This window comes from Rhipicephalus microplus, chromosome 8, assembly GCF_043290135.1.
Source record: "Rhipicephalus microplus isolate Deutch F79 chromosome 8, USDA_Rmic, whole genome shotgun sequence".
In the NCBI taxonomy this organism is placed as follows: Eukaryota; Metazoa; Arthropoda; class Arachnida; order Ixodida; family Ixodidae; genus Rhipicephalus; species Rhipicephalus microplus.
The window spans coordinates 123283870-123297128 of NC_134707.1; the positions used below are offsets into that span (position 1 = coordinate 123283870).

Sequence of the window (13259 nt, forward strand, 5' to 3'; positions counted from 1 at the left end):
GCCATCTTAGTCTCGTTTGAAAGAGCTTCTGTTGAGCTCGCTTTCCCGTTCGAAACGAATTTCCAATGCTGCAGCCAGTCTGCGCTACCAGGCAAAAACAAGCGACAAAACCATACTCTATCATTGGTCCACAGCAGTCACGTGAGTGAACGGCGGCTCGTGATTGGAGTGCGGGGACTGACAACACAGGTGATCATGGGCGCCCGGCCGCTAACACGCACGTTGTCACCGTCATTTCAAAAGTTTTGTAGTTTTGCAATCGCAATCAAGATGCCGAACCGTGCTCAAAAGTTCCGCACACTGCACAAATTCGGCAAGCGACAGAACCAATGTGCTGTGCAGCCAGAGCTGAGCGGGACAGGAGACCGCAAGACGCGGCTATGCAGCAGCCCGACACAAAGGCAGCCTTCGATCGCTATAACTTCTACCAGTGGTGACAAGCGCCTAGAGTGCCATAAATCATCGCAACTGTCGAAGAAGATATTTGCACATCTCAGCGGAAGAGTGCAACAAATTCCGCGATGAAGCGGCGTTGCAACACAAGCAATCGTGATGGCGACCACGATGCCTCGAAATCTGCTGATTGTGGTGATACTTCAACGAGGCACCAGGAAACAACGCCGTCGCTTGTGATTACAACAGCAGAGAATGCTGCTGCAGCAGATCTTGCAGCCGGAGAAAGCGTGCCGGAGACTGCGACCGCTGCCTGTAGTACTTCAAGTATGTGCGATTGAGCTGCGAGGATAGACACGACATTTTTGGCATCGGCTGACCGGGAACTGATCTAGCGTCGTGAACAGCAAAAAGTGGGAGAACTTTCCTTGGTCTCGGCAACTGATCGTAAAATGAGTGTTCTCGCGAGTCAGCACGGCACCGAAAGTTCGTCGGCCGCGACGTATACTATGGTTGACCTCAACATGGTGAACAGTTTACTAAACGAACGTTCTTCTTGCCAAGTGTGCAGTGGTCAGTTGACCATCGAATGCGAAGCGGGTGAGTACGGCGTAGCTGTTGACTGAAGCTTCACTGCAGCAACTGCAGAGAAGTTGGTTCGAAATGGAGCTCGCTACGGGTTGGTGGCAGTGTTAACTGCAACCTGTTCGAAATCAACGTTCCCACAGGTCATGCGGTCCAGAGCACTGGGAATGGTCAGACAGCTGTGAATGACATCTTTGCCGCTATCGGTGTTTCACATCGAGGCCTTCATACGAAAACGTACCAAAAGTACTTGAAAATGAAGCTTCAGCCAGGAGCAACGAGAGCTTGTGCCGAACATTTGACTTAGTGTGCCACAGCAACCCCGGAAATATTGCCGCCTCTTTTGACGGAAGCTGGCACGCAAGAGGACACGCCTTGAAATTAGAGTAGCCTCTGTGATAGAAGTTTTTTCAGGTTATGTGCCAAATATTCTGAATGGAAAGTCAGACATTCATGCCAGAAAAATACCTCATGCAAGGCTGGCCAAATGGAAGTAGAGGCAGCAATGATTTTATTTCAACGCTCCCTTTTGCTTCATGGCCTCAGGTGCACCACCATGCTTTGTGATGGTGACAGCCAGTCGTACAGTGCTGTCAAAGAAGCTAAGGTGGACGGCCTCATAAATGTTGAAAAAGAAAACTGCTCAAGTCATGTGCAGAAGTGCATGGGAACTGCGCTTTGGAACCACGTGGAGAAGCACAAAGGGAACAGCAGCGAGCGCATCAATGACAAGGGCCGCCTAACGGGTGACCTCATCACAAAACTGACGAGTTATTATGGCTGGGCTCTGAAATCCCATTCTGGGAATGTTGATGAGATGCACAAGGCTGTGTGGGCTACATATTACCATGCGACTCCACTGACCATTCTGTCCACACGGCCCCCCGAGGCTTGGTGCAAGCATAATGCAGCCATGGCAAGGAATGAGCCCATCCCAAAAAGCAAGTACAACTTGCCAGAGGCTGAGAGCAATGCACTGCGTCCTGTTTGTGAACGCTTGTCCGACAAGAAGCTCCTGCAGAGATGCACCAAAGGGAAGACGCAGAATGCGAATGAGGCTTTGCCTTCGGTCATTTGCAGTCTCTCACAGAAGGACAAGAACACGTCACTGTTTGCTGTTGAGACTGTGGTGGCAGATGCTGTTATGCATTTCAAAACGGGGAACAAGGAATTTAGTTAGCTTATTTTGTGTGAACTGCAGCTAGATCAAACATGCACAGGTAACCAGCGAACGGTTGAGGAAGACTATTGTCGTGACGTCGGCTCGGGAAGGAAACGTGCATTTTCAGCGGCGTTCCAGGCAGCGCAAAGAAGCACAAGGACAAGCCTGCTTTTTACTACTCTGCAGGGGCTTTCTGAGTGATTGTAAATACAAGGGCTGTGGCTTTCATGCATGAAATTTTTATTTCAACTTTTTCAGTTTTTTGCATTTTTTTTCAAATACAGATTTTTTGCATGTTTTGAACTTTGCGATGAGCACTGTGTCGCTAATACTGATTGGACTTTCTTGATTTCTTTTGTTTGAATGCTATGAAATCAGAGTGTGCAAGAAAACCTTGATAAAATGTTTAAAGACATTGTAAAATTTTTTTTCTCCACAAATTACTAGTGAAAATTCAGAGCTAAGAGATTGCGACATAAAAATTTCATAACTTTGAATAAAGTTTAGATACTAGCATTAAATTGCATATTTGCACTATTTGAATATTCAGCAACATACAGGTTCAACTTTAGCTGTCTTGATGCATTACTTTTTATGCAAGTCACATTCCAAATTCGTGAAATAAGAAACACAACTTTTTTGAATTGATCTAAAGAAAATCTAATTACATGTCTTTAATCAGTGCACAAAGCTGAATATTCCCTGTAAAAATCACGTCTCGAAGCCTAATACTAATATATTTCACTATTGAGTCTCATGTTCTCCTTTAAGGGGAGTTTTCTTTACTGAGAGATAAACAAGGGTACAATATCTAAGTAAGAAACCAATGATATTAGAAGCAGTTGTTGCATTTAAGCAATAATTTCGTTTAGGGGGACGCGATAATGGAAAAATCGCGAGAAAGTCGATTTTTGGGAAATCACATATATGAGCAGTATGTATCATAAACTACCTTTTCTGTAAATATGAACTTCTAACTCATCGCAAAACTGTTTGAAATAACGTTTACAGCAAGCTGCCACAACCCTCAAGCGGCACAGGAGCGCTCCGAATAGTTCAGCTTGGCGTATCGCAGTTTCTCGACCGCTTGACGAAACTCCGCCATTTTGATGTCATTTTGTTAGTGAATTTTTGCACTTTTTTTCTCCTGCCAACCACGGTGACGGCGTAAGCGCAGGAGAGGAGCAAGCTGCTCATGATTGGAGGGCTCGCGAGAGCTTTGAAGTTTCCCACGGCAGAGACGCGCCGCCAAAATTGGGCGATACGCGCGCTCCTCAAGGACAAGAGGGACCCTGCAACTGCGATTGGCTGCTGCGCGCGATGACGTAGTACTCTTGCACGTAATGCGGCTCTCTCGTCGTCTGCTGCCGCTCCATCCCCGGCGTTTTGTGTTCCGCTCGCTGTCGCCTATCATTGCATCCGTTCGCATACTCTCCGCGTTTAAACCGTTTTTACGAAATGATTTTCCATTGTCTTTACGAGACCGTTGTTGCATTCGCTCATGATGCGTCCAACGAAAAGGAAGACAACAAGTGTCCACTTGCACATGCGCCGACGGTGATCGCATTGACACTACATGTGGAGCAGCTTCTTCATCTACGCAAGAGTTGGTCGAATTGATGCGCCTAAACACGGGACTCCTGCTTCACCGGTGCAAAAATTAGACGCTGCAAGTGCGCCTGGTGTCTCGTGCTCATTGACAGGAGCTTCCACATCCTCTTTTTATCAGCTTCAGAGTGTGCGATCCCGTCGTCAACTGTGCACTTGCCAACACGTTTTCTGACGTGCGAAGAGAAAGAGGTGGCGGATCAACAACGCCCTGCTGTTCAAAGAGAATGCTATGCCAGCGACGAAGCGGAAGTTTCAGGCAATGCAGCGCGACCTGGCCACTTAACGGGCAGCCAAGAAAGATTAACTACGCTTGAAAAAGGCTAAGAAGAGATCCTTGGAGAAGACGAAAGGCGGCGAAGAAAGAGAGTGCCAAAGGACACCTGCAGTTACGCTGCAGGGTTGTTTTAGATTTGCATATGTGCCCAAAATATTCAAATGTAATTTTCTCAAAAATGACTTTTTTGGCCAGTGAGAATGCTTGTTCCAGCCAAATCTGGGGAACCACTCATCCTATTATTAAAGCCCTTGTTTTTTTATGTGTGTGAATGAATTTTTCAGGAGGAGACAATCCCATTTTTTCAATATATTGTGTCTGTTATTTATGATACCTAATCAAAACTTTATTATTAATATCCCAATCACCCACACTAAATTTGATGGTCCGCTTTTTCGGTAAGAAAAATAAAAAAAAGGTAGCAATCTGAGAATCATCATTGTTAATTTCACAGTCCCAGCATCTTTTGAAAGTTCTCCAGACCTGGAACAAGAGAACCATGTGCACTATTCTGACATACTGCTGTAACTGGAGAGGCAGTGAACATAACTTCATGAAATTTTGTGATGATGATGATATATGTTGTTTAATGGCGCAAGGGCCATTGATGGCCAAAGAGCGCCAGGAAATGATATCGGATGGGAGCAATGGTTATGGTAAATGGCTGTAAAAGGGCCTAAAATTCTGCGCTCTAAAGATGCGTAAGACATATATTTATTAAAATCATGAAAGTGAAGTGAAGCATGCCTGGTGAGAATGAGTCTTTAGTTATCATGACATCATAAAATAGGAGCGTTATATTAGCACCGATTTCTCGCCAACGCCCTTGGTCCCAAGGGCCGGGAGACAGGTGCTCTTTTGGATGTAGCATCCGCAGCAGCAGCCTCTTTTCAGAGGCCGTGCTACCGATCACTTGAGTAGATAACATGGAAAGTATTTACTTCCTTTAAGAATGCATTCAATGCATTATAATTAAAGAGAGGTTCGCGACCAATAAACATAGCTGGGTGAAGGGGTATGTGTTCCTTGTATGCTAGTGGAAAATGTTTTTTCCTGTAAGCCTCTAGCTCAGAGCATTCAAGGAGTATGTGAAGTACGGTAAGTGGACGGCCACATCTGTGACAGCTGGGTGGGTCACCACCGGACAAAAGGTGTGTGTGCGTGCTGTGTGTGTGTCCTATTCTAAGCAGACAGAGACGGACCTCTGTACGGCGTGTTTTCGACGTGGGTGGCCAGTTACCGAGGTATGGTTTAATCAAGTGTAACTTGTTATGAGTTTGTTGATCCCATAACTTCTGCCAGTAAGCCCTGAGCTTTTTCTGTATGTTTGGTTTTAGATCCATTATAGGGACAGCAACTGAGGAGTTGGCAGAGCTTCCGTTAATTGACCTGGCGAGCTGGTCGGCCAACACATTTCCTTCGATCTCGCGATGTCCTGGCACCCAGCGCACGACGATATGTTGCTTGGAAGTATAGGCTGCGCAGAGTATTGAATAGAGGGATATAATTATAGGGTTTCTGTGTTTTTTAAGATTTTTCAATGCTTTTACGACACTCAGGGAGTCTGTGTATATAACTACCCTTGGCGTATTCAATTCTTTGATGTGTTTAACGGCTACGAATAACGCGTAAGCCTCGACTGTAAAAATGCTTGTGCTGGTGGACAGAACGCCGGCATCCGAAAAGGATGGGCCAACCGCCGCATAGGACACGCCAGTATGGGACTTGGATGCATCAGTATAATATTCTGGACAGTCATATTTATGATGCAGCTCTAAGAAATACATCCGAATGTGTATGGGGGAGGCATGCTTTGTGACAGCTACGAAAGATGTGTCACAGTCTATAACCTGCCATGGCGGGAGCCGCAGAGCAGGGGGGCTGAGGTGGTATTCAAGCAGTGGGACATCTGTTTCTTCAGCTAGGTGTCTAACACGCAGGGAGAAAGGGCGTGCCATTGCGGGTCGATTGTAAAAAAGTTGAGAGCTGGACAGGTCGTTGATGGTGGAATATGCAGGTTGCTCACTGTTCGCATTTACTTTAAGGAAATATATGAAGGAAGAATATGTTCTCTGCAGATGGAGTGACCACTCCTCCGATTCTACATAAAGGCTTTCAACTGGGCTTGTTCTAAAGGCGCCTGTGGACAGGCGGATGCCTTGATGATGAACAGGGTCCAACATTTTCAGAGCGCTTGGCGTGGCAGAGTGATAGACTATTGCCCCATACTCAAGACGTGTGCGTATAACGCTTCTATACAGATTCATGAGGCACTTTCTGTCGCTGCCCCACGTTGTTCGTGACAGCACCTTCAGGATATTCATTGTTTTCAAGCATTTATTTTCAAGATGTTTTATGTGCGGTACAAAGGTTAACTTCGCATCTAAAATTATACCTAGGAACTTATGTTCTGTGTTTACGGGTAGACGCTCACCCTTAACGACCAGTTCAGGATCAGGGTGCAAGCCTCTTTTTCGTGAAAAAAGGACACAGGTGCTTTTCTGTGGGTTCAGTTTGAACCCGTTTTCATCAGCCCATTTGGATACCTTGTTAAGGGCGAGCTGAACCTGTCGCTCACAGATCCCAAGAGAACACGATTGAAAACCTATCTGCACATCGTCGACATATGTTGAATAAAAGATATTACGTGGAATGTACAGACGGAGAGAATTCATTTTTATAATAAAGAGTGTACAGCTGAGCACCCCACCCTGTGGCACTTTGGTTTCCTGTACAAATGTTCGGGACAGAGCATTGCTCACTCTAACGCGGAAGGTACGATCAGACAGATAGCTCTCAATGACACTGAACATATTATCGTGTATACCTATGTGTGAGAGGTCTCTCAAGATTCCAAACTTCCACGTAGTATCGTAGGCCTTCTCCATGTCGAGGAACACAGATAAGAAAAACTGATTATGAACAAAAGCCTCACGTATGTGTGCCTCGATACGTATAAGATGGTCGGTGGTAGATCGGCCCTCTCTAAACCCGCACTGGTATGGGTCGAGCAATTTGTTTGTTTCTAAGTAGTGGAGTAAGCGGCAATTAATCATTTTTTCAAATAGTTTGCAGAGGCAGCTTGTTAACGCTATAGGTCTGTAACTTGATACAGTAGAGGGATCCTTTCTTTGCTTCAAAATTGGAATTATAACAGCCTCCTTCTAGGAGGAGGGGATCACACCTGAAAACCATATGTGATTATAAAGAGAGAGGAGGGTTTCTTTAGTTTCGGAGGGTAGTTCCTTCAGTATCGCGTACATTACGTTGTCAGAACCTGGGGTAGATGTATTACAGCAACTAAGTGCTGTTCGCAGTTCTGCTAAGCAGAATGGTGCATTATATGCCTCATTTCTTGCGGATTTTCTTTCTAACTTTTGTTTTTCTATTCGTGCCTTGTAATTCTGGAAGGATTCGGAGTAGTGTGAGGAGCTCGATATGTGTTCGAAATGTGTGCCAAGAAAGTTGGCTTGATCCTCCAAGCTTTCCCCGAGGCTATTTACTAGTGGAACGGAATACGTTTGTTGGCCCTGAATTTTCTTTACCTTATTCCACACTTTTCCCTCATCTGTGTACGAGTTGATACTCGATATAAACTTTGTCCAGCTTTCTCGTCTAGCTTGTCTACGCCTTCTCCTTGCCTGCGATTTGACCCGCTTGAAATTTTCCAGGTTTTCTGCTGTAGGGGAATCGCGAAGCAACGCCCATGCTTTGTTCTGAGTGGTCCGTGCTTTCCTGCATGCGTCATTCCACCACGGGACTCGCCGTTTAGAAGACATGCCGCTCGTTTTGGCAATACATTTAGATGCGGCATCAAGTATAAAAGCTGTAAAATACGTGACAGCGTCATCTACGGTCAGGGCAGACAGCTCAGCCCATGTCATGTGTGTAAGAGTTCTATACCCTTCCCAGTCAGCTTACCAGCACCGAGCGTCTGCTTGAGCTTGGAATTCACAACACGCTCGAAGAAATAGCAGAAGCCCAAGAGAGAGCACAGTTTGCAAGGTTATCTACAACAAGGTCGGGGAGAATGATCCTGCAGGAGCTGGGCCAACACCCAATGGCAATCAGGCACAATTACAATGATATCCCCGACAACATCAGGGAGAATATCACGGTGTCTCCTATACCAAGAAACATGCATCCAGAACACAACGTCGGAAGAAGAGTAGCGAGGGCCAGGACTATACTTCGTCAAGTCTCAAACGAGGAACGAGGGGTCGTATTTGTTGACGCGGCTTCCTACGCCGATGGGAAAGAGTTTGTGGCAGTGGTGGTCGATGGGGCTGGCCATGTCGTCAACTCAGCGATGGTCAGGACGGAAGACCCAATCATTGCGGAACAGGTGGCCATTGCCTTAGCACTCAAGATGGATAACATTGAAGTCGTCTACAGTGATTCCATGGCAGCACTACGGGCGTTCGCCAAGGGGATGGTCTCTGAACAAACGCTGAGAATACTGCAAGGCAAGAACATAACGCATCATCTTCTGAGTTGGTTCCCAGCTCACCTTGGGCAAATCAACGATTCCCCTCCCAATCTCAATGAAGCAGCACACGAGGCGGCGCGAGAACTCTCCAACCGCGCCTTCCCGGGGATGCGTTCTACCGATGAACCGGGAAATTCTTACAACATATAACGAGCTCACTAAACATTTCTACCTGTCTAGAAGGATTTTCCCTCCACCTCACAAAAATCTAACCCGGCCCCAAGCACTTACATTAAGGCTTTTGCAAACGCGGATGTACCGTACTTTGAAAATGTTACACATCATGTACCCTGACCTATACCCAAGTAATCTTTGTCCTCATTGTGGGGAAATAGCTTCATTAGAACACATGCTCTGGCAGTGCACCAAATTCCCTCATATATCGAACATCACATCTGCCAGATGGGAGGCGGCAATCCGCAGCTCATCCTTGGCAGATCAGCTCTGGGTTGTCCACCAAGCCCGCGAGGCGGCTGAGGAGCTTGGCATCTCAGTCCCCACGTGGGAGCTGCTCGCAACACAGTGATCTGTGTTTTGGAGGACCAAATAAAAGTTTATCCAATCCAATCCAATCCAGCTGAGTCAATCTTCCATCGAGGAACCTGCGGGGGTAGTTGATCTTTGTTCGGCGCACTCAGGATGATTGGGAAGTGGTCACTCCCATAAGGGTTTTTAAGAACGTTCCACTGAAAAACAGGTAAAAGGAATGGTGATGAAATGCTAAGATCTATGGAGGAGTACGTGTTGTTTGCAAGGCTAAAATACGTAGGCTCTTTTATATTTAAAAGACATAAACTAGAAGAGAAAAGGAGCTGCTCAATGAGACGTCCTCGCACATCACAGTGAGCATTGCCCCACAGGACATTGTGTGCATTAAAATCACCTAAAACCAGAAACGGCTCTGGGAGTTCATCTATTAATGATTCTAGATCATGTCTGTGTAGCTGTTGATGCAGTGGTATGTTCACAGAACATATGGTAATGAGTTTGTTAAAAAGTACAGCTCGAATGGCCACTGCCTCAAGGGCCGTTTGGAGCTTTAAATGTTGGCATGCTATACTACGATCAGCTATAATGGCTACACCGCCAGATGGTACGACAGCATCCTCCCGGTCTTTTCAAAAAATAATATATTGTCGTAGGAAGTCCTTGTGCTTAGGAGTTAAGTGCGTTTCTTGCACACATAGCACTTTCGCGTTGAACTTACTCAAAAGTTCTTGGACGTCATCTAAATTTCTAAGTATTCCCCTTACGTTCCACTGTATGATGTTGTCCACAGTGAAAAAGAAAAAAAAAAGGAAAAAGTGTTGTGTGCAGAGAAGACGGAGATTAGCTCATTTTACAGGGCCTTTGTCAGGCCCTGTAATCGGCGTTCTGTCCTTTTTGGGGCGGTCGAGAGAAGCTTGCCGCTCCTTCGGCGCTTCCTGCGCTGTTTGGCTTGGACTGGTGTCCATAGCCTCTTGCGAGGCACTAGACGCCCGCTCTACAGAGCGATCTGTGCGTCGCTTACACTTCGCCTCGATCGACGAAGTCTTTGTCCCCACCGAGCTGGGGGTCGATAAAGCCCCCTTGGCCTCGTGATTGCCCTGGCTGCCGCCAGAGCTTGTAGAGGTCACTGGTGTGGACAGGCTGAATGTGGGCAGGGCAGCGCTGGCTGTTCCCGCCGTAGGGGCTTGTGGCATTGACCTCGGCACGCTAGGCGAGGTCCGGGCAAATGCCAAGGGCCTTTGTGGTGCCGCCCCTCGTTGCACCACTTCGGCGAAAGGTGTTTTTAGTGCCAATGTTAACGACATCCGTTGTCTTGCTTCCCTGAATGTGATATTTTCCTTTACTTTTATAGTTATTATTTCTTTTTCTTTTTTCCAGGCTGGGCACGCTCTGGAGTATGCGGGGTGACTACCTTTGCAGTTAGCACAGAGGACCTCATCATGACTACATTCATCAGCACTGTGGCCGGTTGTGCCAAGCACAGATCAGCTGCCCTCGGCAGCTCTGGGATGCATGACCGAATCGCTGGCATTTGAAACAACGCCTCGGGTTTGGAATGAAGGGTCGGACATGGAGTTTTATATAGCCAGTTTCGAGAGTCTCAGGTAAAGTGGTTGAGTTGAAAGTGAGTATTAAGTGCTTTGTTGCTATTTCCTTGTTGTTGCGTCTGATTTCAATGCGCTGAACATGTATTACACCTTGGTCCTTCCATCCATCAAGAAACTCTTCTTCACTCAGTGTCATCAAATCTTCGTCCGATACCACGCCCTTCACTGTATTCATGGTACAATGTGCACTCACAGAGACGGGGATGTTACCAAAGGCTACAAGGTGCGACAGTTTATTGTACTGTTCCTTGTCTTTTAATTCGAGAAGCAGATCTCCACTTGCCATCTTCGTGGCCTTATAACCGGTTCCAATGGTCTCTCTCAAGCACTTGGCCACAAGGAAGGGTGAGATTGCTCTAGCTTTTGTAGATGATTGTTCGCAGTGGAGGACATGGTATTTTGAGAAAGTTTCTCTGTTTTTGGGCCAAAGTAGTGAAGTTGCGTCGGTGCGTACCCTTTTCGAAGCACGATCAGTTAGAGAGGGGGTCGAGGATCCCATGGGAAAATGTGTGTTTTTTCGGTAACGGCACCTACCACCCACCACGGAGTCCAACAAGGGGATGTGGCAGAGCATGTGGGCATGTCTGCGCAACGCCAGCAGTACGCAGTTACTATAACCCAATATGGTTTACCCTAGTTTGGATAGCCACACAAGGTTAACCCTTGCCGCCAGGAAAAACAGAAGTAAATTGAAGAGAGGAGAGAACAGGAAAGATTGAAAGTAAGAGGGAAAGACGAAGATGAAGAGAGGGAGAGACAGGAAAGGCGACTGCCGGTTTCCCCTGAGTGGGTCAGCCCAGGGGTGCCGTCTACGTGAAGCCGGGGCCAAAGGGGTGTGTTGCCCCTGCCGGGGGGCCTTAAAGGTCCAATCACCCAGCATCGGCTCAACCTCCAGGATTCCCTTTTCCCCGGACACAGCAAGGCCACGCACAGCTAGGCCACGCACAGCTAGGCCACGCACGGCTAGACGTGGGAGGGAGTCAAAACTCCCCCGTTAGCTCGGGTCCGTGGTGTCGCTACACACCAAACGCCTACTTGCGCAGGCGCCCCTGCGGGGATGAAATTTTGTATTAGTTCTAATACTTTCTCTATTAGCCTATCGTGAAAATTTCATTGAGATATTTCAATAAACAAAAAAGCAGTTGATATCTCATGGTAGCCCCCCTCCCCCCCCAAGAGAGTTTCATTTAATAGGAGTCTACTGTATTGTCACGCTGAGCCTTTTGTGCACCTAAGGATTGGAATAGATGGTAAAAGTATTTCGCCAGAAGGTAACTGTGGACGATTCCTTGTTAGATGGCCATCAGCACAGGTTGACGTCGTATGCTCACACTTTGCGGGCTCCCGTTGAGTGACGAACCGCTAATGTTGCACTTGTAAGGCCCGCAAGCTTTGCGAACAGTATCCTAAAACTTGCTTACAGCTTTTGAGTCTCAGATAAATCTTGCCTTGTGTTGAAACTGTGCTTTTATTGTTTAGGTAAGTCTTGAATAGTACTTCTCAAAGCTTGTAGTCAGTTTTTTTTTATTTCGTGTAATTCTCCCACCCCCCTCAATTTTTGTGGGCTTTCTGTGAAAAAAAAAAAAAGTTAAGATTATGCGAGTAAACACAGTAAAACAACATCTGAAATTATGGATGCTAAAATCTTCGGTGTCCGATTTTGCCTTCCTGCAAAAGTTTCAGATCTATAACAGCATTAATTAATTAACAGCACCTATGCCATGTCTATCATCTGCCTGTTAGAACCAGCGCCTTGAGTCTATATTTCTTCTGTAGCAGAGCCTGAAAAGCAGCTTTTCCACAATACGAGATTGTGATAAGGTAAAATAGTAAAAAAAAAACTGAAAGAGAGCTTTTTCATCCCACAATGACAATATTTGTCTTTAGCAACTTTGAAAAATTGCCATGCAGATCAAATCGAATAGCAAACACAATTGAAAAATATTCGGAATTTGAAATACTCGCATATTCCTACCTTTTTTTTTTTTGCTTTCTCTTCCGGTTTGAAGTCGGTGTGATGGTTAGGTTACAAGCGGGGCAAGCAGGGGCGATCAAATACAATATCATGATAATCCATGGAGCATGCCGAGTGCACAGCGCCGCGAATGAGCGTGCCAAAGCTTTACTAGAGAGGCCAACCAGAATTACCATTGAAAGTGCTAAAGCTCTGCCCTACCGTAGCCATAAGCGAACGACAGGAAAGCTGTAACGCTTTGTGCCATTTTACGGCTTTGTTGTCTTTGATCTATAGCAGTGTTAGATGTGCAACTAAAGAGCGAATTCGCTCTCGATGAGCGCGACGATAGTGACCATGGTTTCCTGTGCAGTGGCTGCGGCGAATGGTACACTCAAACCTCATCATAACAAACATAGATATAAAGAAATATTGGTTATAATGAACTAAATCAAAAATAGTTTTTGAAATTAATACAGTGTTAGGAATAACCTTCATAACTAATTTTTGGATATATGAAGCTTAATTTTTTGTAAGATGCAACTTTGTTATAAAGAGGTTTGAGAGTAGTTCCATTTTCAATCTTCGCTTGCTGCGCTTTAGATTTGAGTGGCAGTTATCTTTGTGCGCATTGACGCAGTGTTGTTTGCAACACTGCATGTAAGCAATATTGCGTTGAGTGGGTGCGCATGAAT

The 13259-nt window shown here is 46.1% G+C and overlaps 1 protein-coding gene across 1 annotated transcript in view; it reads right to left on the reverse strand.

Annotated features, from left to right (window-relative positions):
- Window positions 1-13259, reverse strand: part of LOC142769370 (uncharacterized) — a 50417-nt gene that overhangs the window by 16029 nt on the left and 21129 nt on the right. The gene's annotated exons all lie outside the window — the stretch shown is intronic.